Genomic DNA, 10,150 nt, shown 5'->3' with positions numbered 1-10,150 from the left:
GGAGTCTGCGGACTGCCTCCCCGTTTCCAACTTCAGAAAAATCCAAAAAAAAAAAAAAAAAAAGATAGCCAAGAATGGGATCCAAATTAGGACTTCCAGATAGCAAAGTGGAGGAAGAATAGGGACCCTCCTACCTCATTACCTGGAAGAGACTCTTTCCAAACATACACACCCCTGGACTATGGGGTAGGGATTTTCTCAAGCAGAGAAGGGACAACTTAACATCATGTGTCAAAGGCCAGGCCTGACAATTGCACGTTGTGGGTGGAAAGCAGGACATTGTGTCACTTTCCAGTCTTGTCTGAACTTCAGCGGAGAAGCCAGAAGCAGCCTCAGTCCTAGCACCCAGTGTCCCCTAAACTTCTCCAAGACACGCCCCTCTACTATAAATCCTACCACAAATGGAGTTAGAGGATAAGGAAACGTGGAGGGAGAAGCTGGTTCTTGCCCTCCAAGGTGTCCTCTGTTCCCTTGTCTGATGGTATCTCTTCTAATGCATGTTACTTACCTGCCATTTTTCTAAGTCTCCTCCCCAAAAGGTCTAGCTTCATCTCTGGGCCTGTCCAAGGAAGGGGCGGTAAGTTGGGGGATTGTGAGGCCCCCTTCCTAGATGTGGATGGAGAGATTTCTGGGTCTAAGTCTCCCTCCTCATCTGCCATGGGTGATGCAATGGGGGTGGAGTACTCAAGAAGATCCAGCCTGGAGGGACTGAACCCTGTGTCTGCCCGTAGACATAGCCATTCATGTGTTCTTTGTCCTCCCTAGGATGAGCTCACCATTGGAGCCCTGCTCAGGTTACTGCGTCCAAGAATAGAGCTTTATTTGCCAGTGGCAGAAGTAGGACAAGGGCAGAAATGAGGGTTTGTGATAGTGGGGCTTAGTTCTTTCCCCTTCAGATCCACCTACTACAGGCAGACTCTCTGAGTGCTAGCTTTCCTGAAAGGAGCTTCCATGGAACCTGGCCTCAGCCCCCAAGCCAGTCTCCCCAAAGGCCCATTCATTACCGACCTTCTCCCAATCTCTTCTGAGAGATGCCCTCCTCCCTCTTGTTCATCCTAGGTCATCCCAAAATCCCTGGGCAAGTAAGATGTAGGAATGCTTAAAGCACCCTGAGACAGGGTCATCAGGCCCCCCACCTATCTTGGACTGGAACAAACTGGCACTTCTGGAGGTTTCTGTATTTGGAGACCTCCTGAGGGGAGGTACCCATGTTTCCCCCAAAGAGCAGAAACTCTAGGTTTCTTAGAGCCTAGTACTTGTATGCTCACCAATTAACTGTAACCTTGGGTGAGTAACTAAACCTGTTAGGTTTTTTAGTGAGATTGAGAGAGACACACACACATAGACACAGAGACAGATAGAGGACAGACAGGGACAGACAGACAGGAAGGGAGATGAGAAGCATCAACTCAGTTGTGGCACCTTAGCTGTTCATTGATTGTTTTCTCATATGTGCCTTGATCAGGGGGCTCCAGCTGAGCCAGTGAGCCCTTGCTCAAGCCAGTGACCTTGGGCTATGCCAGAGACTTTGGGCTTCAAGCCAGTGACCATGGGGTCATGTCTATGATCCCACACTCAAGCCAGCAACCCCGTTCAAGCTGGTGAACCCACGCTGAAGCCCACGACCTCGGGGTTTTTTGAACCTGGGTCCTCAGAACCCCCGGCCTCTCTATCCACTGTGCCGCCGCCTGGTCAGGCAGTAACTAAACCTTTTAGACTTAAAGCCTTAATTTCTTCATCAGCAAAATGGATGTAGTGTTGCTTCACTGTGAGGAGAATGAATGAGTTTGCCTAGAGAAAACAGGCAGTGAAATTTAACTTTTTCCTTCCCCTTCCTTCTGGGATATTTGTCCCTTCCTAGTGCTTTTCCTGAGGCAGAGAGAAGAAGCAGCTTCTTTCCCCTCACTTTCCTGGGTCATTTGGAGCCTGTTAGTTCATGGAGGAGCCAACCCAGAAAAAGATTCTGATGAGACATGGGGAAGAGTTCCCAGGGAAATCAGTGGTACCAGTGACCAAGGGAAGCCAGGAAAGTTGGTGTCACAGGCTCAACTGGAGCCCCCTGATCAAGGCACATATGAGAAAGCAATCAAGGAACAACTAAGGTGCCGCAACTGAGTTGATGCTTCTCATCTCTCTCCCTTCCTGTCCGTCTGTCCGAGGCTTTGTGGTCTCGGCATTAGAAGCCTGAGGTGGAGCAAATGTGGAGGAGGCAAGGGCCTGGATGCCATGACCTCTGGATGTCCTTTCTGGTGGTGTTTCAGAGAAGTATTTCATGAACTAAGTCTGAGTCATTGTCTCAGTGCCAACAACTCCTACTGCAGTGGCTCGGAGACAGGGCTGGAGCAGCCAGACTAGCTTCTCCTGGAGGTACATTGTCCCGTTTCAGAGTCGGAGGGCTGAAATGAGGAGTGGGCAGAGCACGGGGCAAGGAGCCATGGGAAGTTAAGCGGCATTCACACTCTCAGAACTCCCTGGACTAGAAGTCAAAATAGAACAACCTGGGGTGCCTCTGACTAGGAAAGTTGCATGACTGAGAGTTGGCGTTGGGCTCTCAGGAACCCAGGGACAGAGGGATAGACCAAATGGCTTAAAATCTGCATGGACACAATGTCTAGCGCACTAAGAGAGCCTGGTCCTCATCTCAGTTGCCCTTTTCTTTCTGTTCTGTGATGTGGGGCAGAGAGCTGTTTTCTGGAGGGACTTTGGTTTCCTTCTTTTTAGATCAGCAGAATTGAACTAGATTAGGTTGAAATGGGGAGTTGGATTAAAATAGGGCAATAATTGTATATCTCTTGGCATTCTTTTATGGATTAGATGAGTTAATATATGTAAAGAATCAAACAGAGTACATGCACAATAAAGTTATTATTATTATTATTATTACTAATTCTTAACCTTGGACTTGCAAGTGAACTTCAGGGAGTTCATGAACCCCTTGAAGCTGTGTAAAAGTTTGGAGAATAAACACTCTCTGGAGGAAATTCAGACCTTTCGTCTGCTCCTCAGAAAATCTAAGATCCCTAAAAGATTAAGAACCTCTGGCCTGGGTGACCCCCAGGGCCCCTCCATGAAGAGGTTGAGATTCTCTGATGTGAGGAGTTGCTACTCCTTCCATAGAACTGACCTATTTTCTCCCATAAACACCTTCAGCTCAAACCCTCCCTCTTTGGCCTCTGCCCCCATGGCTTGCCAAGGACAGCCCTGTTTGAAAATATGAGTGGCTGGCTTTACCCTCTAGCTCTAGAATTAGCATTCCTAGGGTAGGAGAATTTGTCATGGTTGAAGCCAAGTCTAGGCCTCACCTCCCAGCTGGGGAGAAGAAAAAGGCCTCGTGGGGCTGGGGATGCAGAGAACACCATGAGTAGCCTGGCCTTGCCCAGGATGCCCTCTCTCTCCTTGCCAGCCCACCTCAGGACCCTCGAGGCAGATACCACTCTTATGAGCTCAGGCCCGTGGTAGGCATCAGTAATTATGATTTTATGGAAATATAGAAGGCTCTTACGCAAGTGCTTGACACACTTCCCGGCTGTGGCATCTGGGACAGCCAGGTCCCCAGGGGTTGGAGGAGGGCCCCTCCACCTCCTGCTGCCACCAACCCCCGGAGCTTAGGACACTGGCATAGAGCCACCCTCCCACTGCTTGTGGCACTGTCCCTAACCTGCCCTGGGTGAGCTGTTCCTTCTGTCTGTGCTCCAGGCTCCCTGGAGGGGAGCAACATAAACTCTAGCATATGCAACTTCTTCTCTGAGCCCTGCCAAACTCAGGTCGTCCAGCAGATCTGTTCTTGTGTGAAGGCAACAGTGGTTTTGGAGATGTTTTTCTCTCCTCCATGGAGAAAACCTCTCTTTCCAGGAAGATGTTCCCTCCTATTCTGTTTCTTTTCTCCTTGAGGATAGGGACATAGGGCTGGCAGCCATGGTAGGGTGGGTCAGAGCCCCTGGCTGCCCCTTCTCAGGCCCTGTGGAAGTTTGCTCACCACCCACCTCCCATGCCTCTGATAGTGTCCGGAAGCCATTGCTTTCTTTCTCTAGTCCTTTCCTCCTATCCACCCACAAAGCACCTGTTACCAAGGCAACAGCAATATCATCACTTTGGGGTGAGCAAGGGGAGCCCATGTGGACTTGGGGTGCAGTTAGGGGTTAGAATTTTGGAGAGATGAGCGCTGAGGAGGCCCAAACTATTAAAGGAGGGTCCTTCTGCTAGAGAGGGGCCCTGGGCACAGACTGGGGAGGGAGCTGTTGCTGAGAGCTGGTGGAAAAGAGAAAGGTTGGAGTCTGGGAGCAACTGGATCCAGGGTTAGAGGCGAGGGTGACTCTGGTTTGCTACGGGAGAAGCAAAGACGGTGATGCCTAGGAGCCGTTGAGGCAGGGAAAGTAGAACCTGCCTGTAACTCCTTGCTTGGGGTCCAGCTCTTTAACTCCTAGGGAGAGGTTTTCTGCCTGGGAAAGTCTAGAACCAGCTGAAGCAGCATCGAGGAGCCTGGGGCCGGCTTGGGCCACACTGCCCCCTGCAGGCTGCACAGAAAACAACACTGGAGCCCTGGCCGGTTGGCTCAGCGGTAGAGCGTCGGCCTAGCGTGCGGAGGACCCTGGTTCGATTCCCGGCCAGGGCACACAGGAGAAGCGCCCATTTGCTTCTCCACCCCTCCGCCGCGCTTTCCTCTCTGTCTCTCTCTTCCCCTCCCGCAGCCGAGGCTCCATTGGAGCAAACATGGCCCGGGCGCTGGGGATGGCTCTGTGGCCTCTGCCTCAGGCGCTAGAGTGGCTCTGGTCGCAACATGGCGACGCCCAGGATGGGCAGAGCATCGCCCCCTGGTGGGCAGAGCGTCGCCCCACGGTGGGCGTGCCGGGTGGATCCCGGTTGGGCGCATGCGGGAGTCTGTCTGACTGTCTCTCCCTGTTTCCAGCTTCAGAAAAATACAAAAAAAAAAAGAAAAAGAAAACAACACTGGATGTCTTTCAAGGAGGCGCGTTTAGCCTCACCTTTGATGGTCTGCATTTGAACGTCTAAAGCAGGGGTAGTCAACATTTTTATACCTACCGCCCACTTTTGTATCTCTGTTAGTAGTAAAATTTTCTAACCGCCCACCAGTTCCACAGTAATGGTGGTTCATAAAGTAGAGAAGTAACTTTACTTTATAAATTTTTTTTTACTTATAAAATTTATTTTTTATTTATTCATTTAGAGAGGAGAGGGAGAGATACACACACACACACACACAGAGGAGAGACAGAGAGAAAGAAGGGGGGAGGAGCTGGAAGCATCAACTCCCATATGTGTGCCTTGACCAGGTAAGCCCAGGGTTTCGAACCGGCGACCTCAGCATTTCCAGGTCGACGCTTTATCCACTGCGCCACCACAGGTCAGGCTACTTTATAAAATTTATAAAGCAGAGTTACAGCAAGTTAAAGCATATAATAATAATTACTTACCAAGTACTTTATGTCGGATTTTCACTGTTTGGCAAAATAAATCTTATAAAACAACTTACTATAGTTAAATCTATCTTTTTATTTATACTTTGGCCTGACCTGTGGTGGCGCAGTGGATAAAGCGTCGACCTGGAATGCTGAGGTCACCGGTTCGAAACCCTGGGCTTGCCTAGTCAAGGCACATATGGGAGTTGATGCTTCCAGCTCCTCCCCCCTTCTCTCTGTCTCTCTCTCTCTCTCTCCCTCTCTCTCTCCTCTCTAAAAAAGAATAAAAATATTTATACTTTGGTTGCTCTGTTACCGCCCACCATGAAAGCTGGATCGCCCACTAGTGGGTGGTAGGGACCAGGTTGACTACCACTGGTCTAAACCGTAAGGTTCTACTAAGTGCCTGGAGTGGTAATGGATATTGGGGCCCCTGATCCCTGCACTAGAGGCCTTCTTGTAAATCCTGACCCAAAGAGCGCAATAATTCAGAGTGTCTCTCTAAGTAGACTTGGGGGTAGGGAGCAGTGGGGACAGAGGTGTGCTTCCTTCCAGTTGAGATGACAGAGGCCATCAAGTGCACTGAAAGGCAGAAGGGCCGAAGTATTCTAGGCAGAGGGGACACCCTGGGCAAAGCACAGAGGTGTGAAACAGAGCAGCCTGTTCTGGAAGCTGCAGGCAAACGAGAGAGAGGAGGAGGAGTGAAAGGGAAAGACAGAAAAAGTGGACAAATGGCCTTGAATGTTGGGCCAGGAAGCTGAGTTTTTCTGTACAAAGTGACTTCTCAAACTCACTCACTGGAGCCCAGCTGTGCAGTTCAGCAGTGTAACAAAGGAAGGGGTGGGGGGAGGAGAGTAAGCAACGTGGTTCATTCAGGACTTGAGAGGGTTTTAAAGACATGGCTCTATATAAAATGTTTGTGCAACCCTAGCATTTGACTCCAAGAATATCCATGGGGTTTTCAGACCAAAAAAATTATTTCAAGCACTAACTATCATGTGCCACTGATGCCCTGGAAGCTGGGCCCTGCTTACCTGGAATCTCCACGGCCCAGCTTGAGAACAGCGCTGAGAATAATGAGAGGAACAGAGGGTTGTCCACAAAAGAGGGTACAGTCATTTCTGTGTCTTAGGTACAGTCCTCTGGCTTCCAGGGACAGTAATACAGAAACAGAGAGCCAGAGTAGTGGGCTCTTAGGGTCTTCTAGCTAAAGGCTTCATTGTGGGGTAGACAGGAAGGGTCCCGTGTCTTGGCCTGGGTAGATGGCAAGTGGGTGGGCAGGACAGTGAGGCAACTCAGGTTCCAGCTCACTTTTTTTTCTTTTTTTTTTACAGAGACAGAGAGAGAGTCAGAGAGAGGGATAGACAGGGACAGAGAGAGATGAGAAGCATCAATCATCAATTTTTCATTGCAACACCTTAGTTGTTCATTGATTGCTTTCTTATATGTGCCTTTACCATGGGCCTTCAGCAGACTGAGTAACCCCTTTCTCAAGGCAGAGACCTTGGGTCCAAGCTGGTGAGCTTTGCTCAAACCAGATGAGCCTGCGCTCAAGCTGGCGACCTTGGGGTCTTGAACCTGGGTCTTTCGCATCCCAGTCCTACGCTCTATCCACTTCACCACCGCCTGGTCAGGCTCCAGCTCACTTCTTACTAGCTAATAACCTTGGGCAAGGAACATTCCTCTGTTTTCTATTTTAAATAGGGACTGTCTTACCTTGCAGAGTGGTTGGGCTTTCTCTGCTAGTATCGTACAACTCTAAATCCTCAGGGCAAGCTGCTTCCCTTGACCGTCCTGTTTCACCACCCCCCCCACACACACACACACACAAAGCTTCCATATGCTGCTCAGCCCAAGGTGATTCCCAAGTCAAACAGGACCCTCTCATAGTCATAACTGATGAGATCACAAATCCCGTTCCCTCCCCCATCTATCAAAACTGCAGCAGCCCTGTCACTACCATTCATATTACTCACTCTCAGGGCTCACAGCCCAGGAGTAGGACAGAAAGCAGTTTGTCCCCATTTTGCAGCTGGAAAGATTGTAGCTCAGAAAGACCCAAAGTCATTGCCATCTTCTTTGGAGTCAGGTTCCTAGGTCTGCTACTTCTTTGCGAGTTGTTGAAGGAATGAAGAAATGCAGAAATGAGACCTGCTTTCCCCATCAGCCCTTCTTTCTTTGGGGGAGAAGTAAACTTCATTCTTCGGCTCTCCAAGTTGGAATGTTGCCTAGAGATTCATTTTAAAATTCGATACTAAATTTGTCAGGTGGAGTGGGGCAGAAAAGAGTGAGTAAGAACAGGGATTGCAACCCAGATGGCCTGGGTTCAAACCCTGGCTCTGTTTCCTTTTAGCTGTGTGACCTTGAGATAGCTACTCTGAGCCTCAGTTTCCCTATCTGCATAATGAGGAGAAGATAATGGAAAAGTAGAAAAAATAGCATCTTCCTCAGAAAGTAGGCTGTTTGAAAATCACTAAAGAACTATTTATTTGAGAAACTGACCACCTATAGTTCTAAGTGGTGGTTGAGGAAGGATTCTCAGGAATAAAAGATTGGGAGTTTAGAACCAGGCTTATGCATTGTCCAACTCTAGGGGGCGCTGTTTAGTGTGGTGCCCTTTGGAGCTGTGTACCCAAAATCCGCAGAGGCATTTTACTGGGAAGAGGGACTGCCTCTTGGGGCTGGGGGTCTTTGTGTGCCCAGACACACGGACCACGCAGGGATTGCCATAGGGTATTGTCAGCTTCTGTCAGTATGTGCATGATGTCTAAAAAATCATGCTCTCATCCCTTCTTTTTTAGATAAAAAATTAAAAGTTATCGCTTTGGCCGGTTGGCTCAGTGGTAGAGCGTCGGCCTGGCATGCAGGAGTCCCGGGTTCGATTCCCGGCCAGGGCACACAGGAGAAGGGCCCATCTACTTCTCCACCCCTTCCCCTCTCCTTCCTCTCTGTCTCTCTCCTCCCCTCCCGCAGCCAAGGCTCCATTGGAGCAAAGTTGGCCCGAGCACTGAGGATGGCTCTGTGGCCTCTGCCCCAGGAGCTAGAGTGGCTCTGGTTGCACAAAGCGACGCCTCAGATGGGCAGAGCATCGCCTCCTGCTAGGCATGCCGGTTGGATCCCAGTCAGGCGCATGTGGGAATCTGTCTGACTGCCTCTCCATTTCCAACTTCAGAAAAATACAAAATAAATTAATAATAAAAAATAAAAGTTAACTTATTTATTGACTTTAAAGTTAGAGGAAGGGAATGAGAGAGACTTATTTATGTATTCATCGATTGATTCATGTATGTGCCTTGACCAGGAAATCAAACCCACAACCTTGGTCTAACCAACTAAGGTACCTGGACAAGGCTCTCATCCTTTCCTTTTTAAAATCATTTTGCCTGGAACTCAGGGCCCAGGCCTTTTTTTTGTATTTTTCTGAAGCTGGAAACGGGGAGAGACAGTCAGACAGACTCCCGCATGCGCCCGACCGGGATCCACCCGGCACGCCCACCAGGGGCGATGCTCTGCCCACCAGGGGGCGATGTTCTGCCCCTCCGGGGGTCGCTCTGCCGAGACCAGAGCCACTCTAGCGCCTGGGGCAGAGGCCAAGGAGCCATCCCCAGTGCCCGGGCCATCTTTGCTCCAATGGAGCCTTGGCTGCGGGAGGGGAAGAGAGAGACAGAGAGGAAGGAGGGGGGGGTGGAGAAGCAAATGGGCGCTTCTCCTATGTGCCCTGGCCGGGAATCGAACCCAGGTCCCCCGCACGCCAGGCCAACGCTCTACCGTTGAGCCAACCGGCCAGGGCTCTTTTTTTTTTTTTTTTTTTTTTTTTTTTTTAATGCTTATTTAATTGATTTTTAGAGAGAAGAAGGAAGAGAGTGAGAGAAACCAAAACATTGATCTGTTCCTATCTGTGCTCCGACCAGGGATTGAACCAGCAATCTCTGCGCTTTGGAATGATACTCTGACCAACCAAGCCATCCAACCAGGGCAAGGCCTAGGCCTTTTGATCACCAATGTAGGGGTAGCAAAAGGTGCCTCCGGAACCCTCGATAGGCAGGATCCCACCAACTCAGGTATGCTGTGCCAAGTAAGAAAGAGTGAGAGAGAGAGAGAGCCTGGTACATATTAGTCACCAATAACATTTTGTGGAATGAATAAATAACACTTCTCCTCCAGCCCCTCTTTCTTTGAGGGGGGGGTAGACCTCACTCGTCAGCTCTTCAGGTTCGAATGTTGCCTGGGGCTAGAAAGTAAAACTAAATAAAACATGTTGGTTAGAGGAGGAAAAGGGCACTGAATTGTCATTTCTCAGCAATTTTTTACAGATAAAAATGTTACTTCCTTGGCTTAAAAAACCCAAAATGGTATTATTAGGATTGGGTTATGCCATGGCCTAGAAAATGATAGAACATTTTGGGTGGGGGAAAAAAAATCATTAAAAAAAAACTGCACTTCAAAAAATTACCCCTGAACTTATTATCTGTGTGTGTGGAAATTTCTGGGACAGTCATATCTGTGTCCCCCAGGACTGGGGACATTGGGGTCCTTGCTAGTGTCCCGCTACCCCAAGGGGAGCTCCTGGGAATTAAACCCTGGAAACAGATGCAGCACCACAGAATTTCTGTCGGATTCACAGCCCCCCGGGGGCACGGGAGGCCTTGCTCCCATCCAAAGATGTAAAGAGAGGGAATCTGGCTGTGCCCTTCCTCGTGTGAGCCCATCCCACGGGGGCTAAGGCTCTTCTG

Source organism: Saccopteryx bilineata, chromosome 2 (assembly GCF_036850765.1).
Source record: "Saccopteryx bilineata isolate mSacBil1 chromosome 2, mSacBil1_pri_phased_curated, whole genome shotgun sequence".
Classification (NCBI taxonomy): domain Eukaryota; kingdom Metazoa; phylum Chordata; class Mammalia; order Chiroptera; family Emballonuridae; genus Saccopteryx; species Saccopteryx bilineata.
This window is presented reverse-complemented; position numbering follows the sequence as displayed.